The following is a 13,252-nucleotide window of genomic DNA, read 5'->3' on the forward strand; positions in this document are numbered from 1 at the left end:
GAAATTTGACGTAATGTTAGTACTTAAGAAATAGCGAAATAAAAGCAATGACTCTTAATTTCCAACAATTTAATCACGAGCGATGCCGTGAACGTTCAGATAGTACGATACCACATTTAAATCATGTTGAGGCCATATATATTGATCGAAGCAGGTAAAATGTTGAATAGTCTTTGAATTTCTGTTCTTTCTAAAACTTTTAAACAGCATATCAAATTGTTATGAAGTTTGTTATTTGTAAGTTTGAGAGATGACTCATTTGTATGACACTAGTTATGTTCAAATAAGTCGTGTAGTACTTGAGATAATAGACTTTCGTTGTTTTACAAATTAAAACATAACGCTTGCTTAAGCTTGATTACAATCAAATGAAAAGGTAACGTATGGGGCAGCCAAACTTTGAAACCACGTGTTCAATCATAATTCATCAGTTAACCCTTAACTAGCCCGTTCATCTGATATCAATATTGTTCAAATCGGTTGTGTAGTTTCTAAGATAATGAAGTTTCGTGATTTTCACATTTCGATACATTACAGACGAAGTTACAGTCCGATTACTGCAAAATTCAATAGGGAGTTATGAGGTAGGTGGACCTTTCATTTGATACTAATTCTGTGCAAATCGGGTCAACCATCTCTGAGAAATATGAGTGAGTCCAAGTAAGTTGTCTTGGAATATGTTTCTTTTCATAGCTGGATTTCACATTTTTAAACATAACAGGCAAAGTAATAATCCGTTTGAAAAAAAATCATTAGGGTCTCATGGGGCAACTAGACCTTTCATATGACACTAATTTTATAAAAATCGAGCCAGCCATCTCTTAGAAACATGAGTGAGATTAAATAGTCTCCAGAACACGTTTCTTTCCATAACTCCTGAACCACATGTTCAATCTTCATAAAATTCAAAAGTTAAGGGTTTTTATCCACGCCACGAGCCAAGTCCTTGGCCTCCGGCAGTCGAGTCTCACGTCCGACGTTCCAGTATCTCAGACATAGACGAGAGATGGTCGGCCAACCTGCCGACCATCCAATCCGTGAGCGACGACAGCCGTGTCGAGGCAGGGGAGGAGGCAAGGGTTACGAATGAGGAACTCATCGTGATCGCCAAATCCCTAAAGGTGAGCAAGGCACCGGGACCGGATGGTATCCCTAACCTGGCGATCAGGCTGGCGATAAAAACGGCCCCCTGGCTGTTCAGGGCAGTCATGCAGAGGTGCCTGGATGACTGTCTCTTTCCGGACAGGTGGAAGCGGCAGAGACTGGTCTTATTGCCGAAGGCTGGGAAACCGCCAGGGGACCCATCGGCATATAGGCCTATCTGCCTGCTGGACACCGCGGGCAAGGTGCTTGAGAGCATCATCCTCAACAGACTGGTGAGGTACACGGAGGGTGTAAACGGTCTGGCAAGTAACCAGTTCGGCTTCCGGAAGGGCAGGTCCACGCTGGACGCAATCTCTTCCGTCATCAAGACGTCGGAGGTAGCAATCCAGCGCAAGAGAAGGGGAATACGCTACTGCGCAATCGTCACGCTCGACGTGAAGAATGCGTTCAATAGTGCCAGTTGGGACTCCATAGCGCTCGCGCTCAGGAGCATCCATGTACCGGTGTCGCTGTACAAGATTCTGGAAAATTATTTCCAGAATCGAGTACTTGTTTACGACACGGAGGAGGGTCAGAAGTGCGTCCCAATTACCGCAGGAGTTCCGCAAGGTTCTATCCTGGGCCCGGTGTTGTGGAATGTCATGTATGACGGGGTGTTGAAACTCAAGTTCCCTGTAGGGGTTGTGATCGTCGGCTTTGCAGACGACATAACGCTGGAGGTTTACGGCGAGTCTATCGAGGAGGTCGAGTTGACGGCCGCGCACTGTGTACGCAAGGTCGAGGACTGGATGCGCTCCAGGAAACTGGAGCTCGCGCATCATAAGACGGAGGTCACGGTTGTGAACAACCGTAAATCGGAGCAACAGGCGGTGGTCAGAGTCGGAGACTGCACCATCACCTCGAAGCGATCCCTGAAGCTCTTGGGGGTTATGGTGGACGACAAGCTCACGTTCGGGAGTCACGTCGACTATGCCTGTAAGAGGGCCTCATCGGCTATTGCAGCACTATCTCGTATGATGTCCAATAGCTCAGCGGTTTATGGCAGCAAGCGGAGACTTCTTGTCAGCGTGGTTTCGTCCATACTTAGGTATGGTGGGCCAGTGTTGTCCAGAGCGCTAGGTACTAACAGTTACCGTGGTAAACTGGAAAGTACCTACAGGCTCATGTGCCTGAGAGTTGCGAGTGCGTATCGTACGGTGTCATAGGATGCAATCTGTGTCTTGTCCGGCATGATGCCTATCAGCATCGCCATCAAGGAGGACAGAGAGTGTTTCGACCAACGTGACACAAGGGGCATACGAGGTACCAGAAGGTCATTCTCGATGCTCCGCTGGCAGCGGGAATGGTCCAACTCCACAAAGGGCAGATGGACGCACCGACTCATACCGGAGATATCCGGCTGGGTCGGGAGACGACATGGTGAAGTGAACTTCCACCTGACACAAATCCTGTCAGGCCATGGTTGTTTCAGGCAATATCAGCACAGGTTCGGACACGCGGTGTCCCCCATGTGTCCCGAGTGCGTGGAGGAGGAGGAGACTGCTGAGCATGTCTTCTTCGTATGCCCCCGTTTCGCAAGAGCGAGGAGCAACATGATGGCTGTGAGCGGGCCTGGCACTACTCCGGACAATCTAGTCCGGAGGATGTGCGACGACCCGGACATCTGGAACGCGGTCTGTGCGGCCGCCTCTCAGATTGTTCTGGAGCTGCAACGTGTGTGGCGGGTCAACCACCAACACGCCAGTGGTAGCTAATTACCAGTCTCCAGGTAGTTAGCTAGGATGTTATAAGAGTAAAGAGGGTGCATCACGCACAAAAGCCACTCCCCGACGTAATACTTAACCGTCGTTCCGGGAAGACCAGGGCTGGAGACTGGAGAGGTTTTAGTGGGTCGGGACAGGGATCAGTAGGTGTCTGGGCGAGTGTAACTACCCCAGCATCTCTCCCCTAGTCTCATCCCCACACCCTGAGTTCTCTTCTCAGGTGTCTGTTTGCAGATTTCCCCGCCACCTTTTAAAAAAAAAAAAAAAAAAAAAAAAAAAAAAAAAAAACACACAAACATATACACCTATACATGCTTATATAAAGAAAATGCTCGATTCGTCTAACTGAGTCGAGTGGTGTATGACATTAGGCCATTTGGATCACTTTTCTACCTTTTAATTAGCCAGTGATCGTTAGGAGGAAGTCAATATGTTAACTTTCATTATGTGATTTCACAATTTCATGAACAACGGACAAAGTTACAATCCGATTGCAATGAAATTCAATAGCAACTTATGGGGCAACTAGATTTTTCATTTGACACTAATTTTGTGAAAATCGGTTAAGCCATCTCCGAGAAAAATGAGTGAGTTTAAACAACCTCAGGATAACTTTTCTTTACATAACTTTTGAACCATATGTTCAATCATTACGAAATTCAAAAGTTAAGGGTTCTGGAGACAGCCCAATCATTTGAAACCAATTTTATTAAAATCGGTTGTGTGGTTTCTGAGATATTGATGTTTCGTGATTTTTACATTTTGATACATAACCTCTAAACTAAAAATCCGATTACAGTGAAATTCAATAGCAACCTATGGCGCAACTAGACCTTTCATTTGCAATTAATTTTATGAAAATCGGTCCAGCCATCTCTAAGAAAAATGAGTGAGAAAAAAAAGTTGCACATACATACACACACACACACACACACACACACACACACACACACACACACACACACATACACACATACATACATACAGAAAATGCTCAGTTCGTCGAAAGAAGTCGAGTGGTATATGACATTCGGCCATTGGGACCACTTATATACCTTTGGTTTTTTCAGTGATTGCCATACCTTTCTAGGAGAAAGGCAAAAAGGTACATTTTCACGCGTTGTGTCGAGCCGCACTCCGACTCCGTTCGTTGTTCACTGTGTGTGACACACGAAAACCGCCGCAATTTGCAGTGATTAATGTTGAAAATATTTCGCTGTTTTCAGGTCCTTCCCATTTTGTAGTGCTACTGCAGTCTCTGTCTGTCTGTCTGACTGACTGACTGAATGACTGAGCCTAGCTTGCAACCCAGCCGCTCGGTTGACTCGGTTGTGTGATCCAAGTAAGCCGTCGCAGTAACAACGGGTCTCGGTTTAGCAAAGCAACACGTCGTACGAGGGGACGCACGGTTAACAAATGCCAAATATGTCCGAAATGAATATCAAGTTATGCTCTGACTGCAACCGACGCAGTAGGCTGTGCTACCAGTGGCAGCAGCAAAACCGTAAGCGCAGTGTAATTTGTCAGACATTTGAACTTTATCGAATCTAGGCAAGAAAGAGAGGAGAAAAAAAACTTCACCTTCCAACGTCACCTCCAGATCCGTCCGTGTCCGGGAGCCTGTCAGTCTGAGTGCGTTTCAACGGTTCCAAGAGGGGCAGAGAGACCTTAACTACTTTAGTACGCGGAGATTATAATTATCGTATTAGCATGGTAATTGGTAAAACGGCACTAATTGCAGGTCTTTCTGGGTTGCGACGACGGCGGGGCGATGTGGTTCCGTTCAACGGAGATCCTACCGTGGAGCTTCGATCCATATAAGTGCGAGCACTAACCTTGCATTGATTCTCGGTGATCATACAGCTGCGAGTCGCTCTATTGTTGTCGATCAAACCGAGCGATCGATCGAACCACCACCACCACCACCACCGGGCACCGATCTCAGCTCGGATTGGGATCGAATCGAATCGGAAACAAGGAGCAACCCCAAAAGGGCTTTTGTCGCCGGTTTGTGTGGACAGCAGCAGCGCTAGCGCGCAATATTTGGGCATGAGCAGGTTTTACAAATATGGCCACGCGTAAAAGATTGTGCTCCGCTCTGGGCGACAATGACACGCAGTGGCATGCATTTATATGGCAGCGGCCAGCAGCAGGAAGTGCCTTGTATTGTATTGGCCGGTTTGTTTGCTGTCTTGTGAAGCTCTCTGACATGTTGTTTTGTGCGTTTCGTGTTCGGTGAGCTGCAGTACAATCTATTCCAATAATCGCATCACTTTCTTCACCAAATCGCAAATGGCACGCACGACGACGAGGGGGTGGACACCGCGCAATCGAAGTAGGCTATAAGGCGATCGATGTTGTTGATGATGATGATGATGGAAAGCGCGTAAGAACATGCAGCACGGCTTGGCTTTACCGTAAAAAGTGCACGATTCAGGCCAAAAATGATGCACAGATATATCCCGTAGCCACCGTCTAAGGAATGGAATTTGATGTACATACGTGTACCGGTTTACGGGAGATATCGGTTCAGATCGTGGGTCTGTTGTGATCGGATCGGTGAGATTCCAACAGCAAGTTAGTTGACGAGCAAACAGAAATAGGTAGGATTTCTAGTAAAAAATAAGTAATCGAGTAACCTTGAACGTTATTGTTGGATTTTATTAGACAGAATTCGTTCGATCGTGATAATTCGGATCGATCTAGAAAGACGCTATCAGTTTTGAACGTCAGAAAACAATCGAACCAGTTAAACCTTGGTTGATCTATTTGTGAAGAACTATGACTTTGGATTTAGTTTGACAAACAACCAGCAACAAAAACATAACAAAATCTATTAATAATCTCCAATCCAATCAAAACAATGGAAAAATTTCTTATACAGACAACAAATCGCCAGCGATCTGTTGGCCGGTCATTCGAATTAAATACCCATAATAATGGTCTAGGCCGGTTCCAAGCAAAATAAGAATGCCCTCGATTGCCTTCTAATGAGGTGTCGATCGGGCAACAAACATCACCCGAGCGAGACTTTACCCGTTTGTGGTGATAAGAAATTCACCAGACGAAACCGAAGACGGCCATTAATCATCGCCAGTGACAACGCTGTCTATTTATACAAGAGACACACGCCCGGCTGCAATCAAAACAAACTCCGATCGGGATGACAGTTTCTGCTCGTGGCGTCCGCGATCGCAGCAATCTGGCACGAGATGGGCAAATTTCGTGGGGGTGGAAAAGCAGGCTTTACTACGGCACACATCTGGGTCAGCAGTAAATTTTCCATCCCGAAGAGGGTGACTTTTCTTCGAGAGACAGAGGACGGATTTTGCAATGTGTGTGGCGAAGCAAAAAAAAAATACGAATAAGTTTTGTGATCTTCCGGGCAGCTGCGGCGCGTGGGGATTACCGTTCCATCCGAAGAAGAAGAAAAAGATGATGAAAGAAGCAGAAAAAATAACTAAAACCATTAATAAATATGTGAGCTTTGCGTTTCGTGGAAAGATAAATCCGGCCAGGGTTTATTCAGCAGCCGGCACGGCACGGCACGGCAATCTCATTCATCCAGCAAACAGCTCATTATTCAAATTTACTGCCCATTGTTTGATTATTCAATTTGGCCACTCGTGTGGAATTACTGCTCTACGCGAGCATACGAGAAGTGCTGCGATCCGCGACGCATTTCATTATAATATAATACTGTCAGTCAGTACACACATATTTTCGGTACCGAAATTCCGGCATCGGCACTCTGGGATGCTGTAGAGGTCGGAAGCACAACGCAGTTCCCGCGTCTCGTAACGCCATCCAGTCATAATCGATCGCAGCAAACCGGGTGGTACGCGCCACACACACACGCACACCGACACTCACTCACAATTTCCGCTGTTTGGTTAGGCAAATTAGAACCGTTTTGGCGTTTTGGCTCTCGAGTGGACACTTGAGCACCAACTCAAGCGCGCTGAAGTGAAGTGAAACCTTTCAAAAGCCAAGCTTGAGATGGCGTCAATTGAGCGCGAGTGTGATCCTCTGCACTACTGCTCCCGGAGGTCTCAAAAAATTGTTTTTTTTCTTCCGATCGATGGGGAAAGTTAACCCGAACTTGAGTTGCTGGGGGAACGGGATCAAGTTGGCACTGAAAACAAAAACACACGGTCGCAAATCCTTAGTCAAATATGTATAATCGCAAATCCGCAGCCCCGGCTCTGTGTACTCAAAAATGGTTCGTTCGGCTAGGTAAATATTTGCCCGGCAAACGCCACACATCGACACCTAACCTCTATCGGGCAATCGACGGGCGTTTGTTTGCTTTATACTTTCTCTATTTGCATTTCCGCGTGTACACTGCTAAGCTTTCCCGGCTAGGAAGCGAGACCGTCAAGTGGCGTTGTCGCCGGCTGGGACTAGGGAAGTCGCCTGACCGTCTCGGCCGAATCGTTCGTTTGTTTGCGAGGTTCTGGGAACCGCTTTCGGAGATAAGAAATCGATGGAGCCGTTCTAGGCTTAGTTTTTTTCTCTTTTCTTTTTTATTCGTTGCTATGGGGCTTGGCTCCTAGAGCAGCGACACTGATAAGAAAATTTTCCGAGAATCTTATCGCACTTCGAAAGCCAATTCATTGGTCATCCGCTTTTTAACTGTCTGTCAGGCAGCAGTGTGGGGGTGAGAAATTTACTTCTGAGCGAGGTTTTCTCCATCTTTGTTTTAATGTTCGCCAATTCTTGAATGAATGTTTTTCGATGCACAAACTTTTGAAATTTTGAGTGCTCAAAAACAGTTTTTTTTTTGGAAAACATTACCGTACAACTCCAAAGTAATGAAATTTATAAGATCGATTTTAGTTGACCTGCTGAGCCTGCATTGTAAACATCGCAAGCCAGAAGAAAAACCAAAAACCAGTATCGAGAAAAAGGCTATAACTCCACAAATAATTTACATTTTCCATAAACTAATGCTTTTTCTTGTTGTTGAAAAACTGTACTGTTTGAAAATTATAACGTTGTATAAGAAAACACTATTACACTCCTAAAAAAATATCCAAACACATTTTTCTCGAGTGAAAAGATTTGAACCGTTTTTTGACAGTTATACCATATTTGAAAGCTTCGATGTTTTTGACGTAAGACACATTAATAACACTTGTTTCCTAGCCTTTGGTGGCGTTTCTTAGCTAAACTTAATTCAAGATCATTTGAATTTTTTTAATTATTTTTCGCCATGTCTCTTTGGTATGGTTTATTCTCTAGCTTTTCTGATTTTCAGAAGCGTTTTCTTCGTCATTGTGGGTTCAATTTGGAATCGTTTCCTTTTTGATTTTTAGAACCTATTTTCGCACTGTCGAAATGTCGTTTATCTTTAGAAATTGTATTATTTTCATTCATTTTTTGGCCTTTATAGTTATATTTTTGGTTAACTTAAGCCTAATTTTGGATTTATTTCAATTATTTTAGCTTTTATAAGCCCCTTTATATGCTCAATTTGGGATAATTTTGTTTTCGATTTTTTTTTTCGTCTTTTTTCTGGTCTGGTCTGGGAAACGTTTTTCTCTGTCATTTCGAGCTCAAATCAGGATAATTTTTGGCTTGTTCTGAGCACCATGAGCGTTTCCCGTAATCCTGAGATCAATATGAAACAGCTGTATTTGGCCCTTGAAAGCGTTTTTCAACTATTTTCAATTTAATTTACACTTGGGTCGCACCTTGGTTGGTAAACGGCTGGACAGTGCGTACTAGCAGTACACCCGTACTAGTTGGCATAAAATAGACCCCAGTGCACAGTGGTCCAATAAGGCAGAAAGTGGAACTTAATTCCATAGCGCCTTTCAACTTCATCCTAGCTTAATAGTGTCTTCGGAGCAATTGTTTGTATGAATGACCCGCATAATTGCAAATTATCAAAAAATATAAAAAGTGTACTATACTTAAAATAAAAAAAATTAACTTTTTTGTGTTAAGAGATAGAAGAATACTTTATTCAGCAAAGTTGTAGAAAATTCAAAAATATGAAACTTTGTTGAACAAATGAAAATCCTATCTCTTTTCAGTGCAAAGTTATAAAGTACACTACATGGAACTTATTTAAAAGTTAGTTTTTTGTACTTAACTTTTGTTAGTTGCATTTTACACGAAAGTGTAGTTCGGAGGAATTGTTAGAGCATACAAAACACACATTTTTGCCGAAGACCATATATCTCCAGGACTTTTCCTTACAAAGTTATACCATATTTTAGCTTATTTTTTCGATAACTTCAAGAACGTATAGGTTAAAAAGGGGCAAGTGGAACCATGATGTCAATACTTTTCCTTGAAGTTAAGCTGAAGTACTATAAACTTCTTTAGGTTCCATTTGTCCCAATCCACCCATTTTAGAGTACGGCGAGCATATGTCACTGTCTTTATTCTATACGTTGTTGAAGTTATCGAAAAAATATGCTGAATTGTGCTATATCTTTGTAGAGATAAGTCCTAGAGATGTGTGGCCTTCAACAAAAACGTGTATTTTGTATGCCCAAATGCTTCTTTAGAACAACGTTTTCTTGTAAAATGTAACTAACAAAAGTTAAGTACAAAAATCTAACTTTCAAGTAACTTTTACATGAAATACTCTGTAACTCTGTTCCCAATGAAGATAGAAATTTTGTTTGTTCAACAAAGTTTCATATTTTTGCACGTTCTGAAATATTGCCGAATAAACCATTCCTCTATCTCTTAACAAAAAAAAGTTAGTATTTTTGATATATGAAAACCTACAGTGACATATGCTCGCCGTACTCAAAAATGGGTGAATTGGGACAAATGGAACCTAAAGAAGTTTATAGTACTTCAGCTTAACTTCAAGGAAAAGTATTGACATCATGATTCCACTTGCCCCTTTTTAACCTATACGTTCTTGAAGTTATCGAAAAAATAAGCTAAAATATGATATAACTTTGTAAGGAAAAGTCCTGGAGATATATGGTCTTCGGCAAAAATGTGTGTTTTATATGCTCTAACAATTTCTCCGAACTACACTTTCGTGTAAAATGCAACTAACAAAAGTTAAGTACAAAAAACTAACTTTTAAATAAGTTCCATGTAGTGTACTTTATAACTTTGCACCGAAAAGAGATTTTTTTTTTTTTTTTTTTTAAGGGGGGATTTGTTAGTAGCTTAAGTATTTTTGATAAATATTAGTAAATAATGAGTATGTGTGTCCAATCACAAATGGTGACTTCTCAACACTGTTAGAAATTTGTAATTTTAATTGTTAGGATTTGTTTGCTTTCGCAATTAGGACTTATCATTCGTAGGGATTTAAACCTACTTGTCAGAAAAGGGGAAGTAAACTTACAACTAACTTAATTTCTAACTTATTGGCTATAAAGAGAGCTTATCGTAGCAATTGAGGATTGCAACGATTTTTGTCGAAAATTGTTAATAATTTTATTTGACATAGCTTCTAATGGTTCAACACCAGTAAGTCTATGTAATTCGAGTGTACCAAACCAAGGAGGACGCTTCAAAATCATTTTCAGAATTTTATTCTGAATCCTTTGGAGCGTTTTCTTCCTTGTTGAACAGCAACTTGACCAGATCGGTACAGCATAAAGCATTGCTGGTCTAAAAATTTGTTTGTAAATCAAAAGTTTGTTCTTTAAACAAAGTTTAGAATTCCTGTTAATGAGAGGATATAAACATCTCGTATATTTGATGCACTTGGCTTGTATACTCTCAATGTGCTCTTTGAAAATAAGTTTTTTATCATAAATTAGTCCCAAGTACTTAACCTTGTCGGACCAACTTAAAATAACCCCATTCATCTTGACAACGTGATTATTGTTTGGCTTGAGGAAAGAAGCCCTAGGCTTATGCGGAAAAATTATCATTTGAGTTTTAGAAGCATTGGGAGAGATTTTCCACTTTTGCAAGTAGGAAGAAAAAATATCTAAACTTTTCTGCAATCGACTGCAAATGACACGAAGACTTTTTCCTTTTACGGAAATGCTTGTGTCATCGCAGAACAATGACTTTGTGCATCCTGGAGGCAAATCAGGAAGATCTGAAGTGAATATGTTGTACAGGACTGGACCCAAGACTGAACCTTGAGGTACACCTGCTCTGACAGGAAATCTATCAGATTTTGAATTCTGATAGACAACCTGCAGAGTTCGATCAGTAAGATAATTTTTTAAAATTTTGATTAGGAAAATTGGAAAATTAAAAGTTTGCAATTTCGCAATCAAACCTTTATGCCAAACACTGTCGAATGCTTTTTCTATGTCTAAAAGAGCAGCTCCAGTGGAATAACCTTCAGATTTGTTAGCTCGTATCATATTAGTAACTCTGAGCAATTGATGAGTTGTGGAATGCCCATGGCGAAATCCAAACTGTTCATTTGCAAAAATTGAATTTTCGTTGATGTGTGACATCATTCTGTTAAGAATAACTCTCTCAAACAGTTTACTTATTGAAGAAAGCAAACTGATTGGTCGATAACTTGAAACTTCAGCTGGGTTCTTATCCGGTTTTAAAATGGGAGTAATTTTTGCATTTTTCCATAATTTGGGAAAATATGCAATTTTGAAGCAGCAATTGAAAATTTTCACTAAAAAATCCATTGTGCTCTCAGGGAGATGTTTGATTAGTATATTAAAGATTCCATCGTCACCAGGTGCTTTCATATTTTTGAAATTTTTAATAATTGATTTAATCTCATTCAAGTTAGTTTCAATTATTTCTGCAGGTAAAAAATTCTGGGAAGAAATTAAATCAAATTGACGTGTGACTTCATTTTCAATTGGACTCACAAAATTCAAATTTGAGTTATGAACACTCTCAAACTGCTGAGCAAGTCTTTGAGCCTTTTGTTCATTGGATACAAGAAAACGTTCACCATCTTTTAAAACTGGAATAGGCTTTGAAGGTTTCTTAAGAATCTTCGACAGCTTCCAAAATGGTTTAGAATATGGTTTCAATTTTTCAACTTTAGTCTCAAAATTTTGATTTCTCAGAAGAGTAAATCTATGTTTAATCTCTTTCTGTAAATCTTTATAAATAGTTTTAAAAACAGGGTCACGAGAACGTTGATATTGACGTCTGCGGACATTTTTCAAACGAATTAGAAGTTGATGATTTTCGTCAATTATTGGTGAATCAAATTTCACTTGAGCCTTTGGAACAGAATAATTCCTGGCATCAACAATTGCACATTTTAATGCTTCCAAAGCGGAATCAATATTCACTTCGTTTTGCAAATCAAGCTCATTATTGAAATTTCTCTCAATATAATTTTTGTATCTTTCCCAATTAGCTTTGTTATAATTAAAAACAGAGCTCATAGGGTTTAAAACTGATTCATGTGATAAAGAAAAAGTTATTGGAAGATGGTCAGAATCAAAGTCAGCATGTGTGATCAAATCACTACATACATGACTTTGATCTGTCAGCACCAAATCAATTGTTGAAGGGTTTCTTACAGAAGAAAAGCATGTAGGACTATTCGGAGACAAAATAGAATAGTATCCTGAAGAACAATCATTGAATAAAATTTTGCCATTGGAATTACTTTGAGAATTATTCCATGAACGATGTTTAGCGTTAAAATCGCCGATTATGAAAAATTTCGAACGATTTCTGGTGAGTTTTTGTAAATCACCTTTAAAATAATTTTTGAGCTCGCGTGTGCATTGAAATGGTAAATATGCTGCGGCAATAAATAAAATCCCAAGTTCAGTTTGAACTTCAATTCCCAAAGTTTCAATAACTTTCGTCTCAAGATGGGGAAGAGCACGATGTTTGATTCGGCGATGAATAACAATTGCAACTCCACCGCCGGAACCCTGAATCCTATCATATCTATGAACCACGTAATTGGGATCATATTTTAATTTTATGTTAGGTTTCAAAAATGTTTCAGTAATAATTGCAATATGCACATTATTTACTGTTAAAAAATTAAAAACCTCATTCTCATTGGCCTTCAATGAGCGAGCATTCCAATTTAATATTTTAATTGTTTTATTTAAAATCATTGCTAAATTTTAAATTAGAAACAATTTTAATAGTAAAATTGGTGCCTATTTGAATGGCTTCAAACATTGATTTTGCCTGCAACATGGCGTTCATAAGATCGAACATTGCCTGTTGCAAAAAAGAAAGTTTACCTGCCGTAATAGGCCCCAGGCAGTTGACATTAGAAAAAATATTTTCGGCAGCAATATTAGCTGGAGTAATAGGTGTACAATTATTTTCTAGCGTGTTTTGCTTACCCATATTAACGGTCATTTTCGAACTACCAACACTAGGCGGTATAATTTTCGAACTACCTGTAACCTGTGCATAAGTTAAACGGGTATGCAAAGGAGTAGGTAAACTATGCGTCACTGGTACGCTTGGAGAATTTTGTTTTG

Source organism: Wyeomyia smithii, chromosome 1 (genome assembly GCF_029784165.1).
Source record: "Wyeomyia smithii strain HCP4-BCI-WySm-NY-G18 chromosome 1, ASM2978416v1, whole genome shotgun sequence".
NCBI lineage: Eukaryota > Metazoa > Arthropoda > Insecta > Diptera > Culicidae > Wyeomyia > Wyeomyia smithii.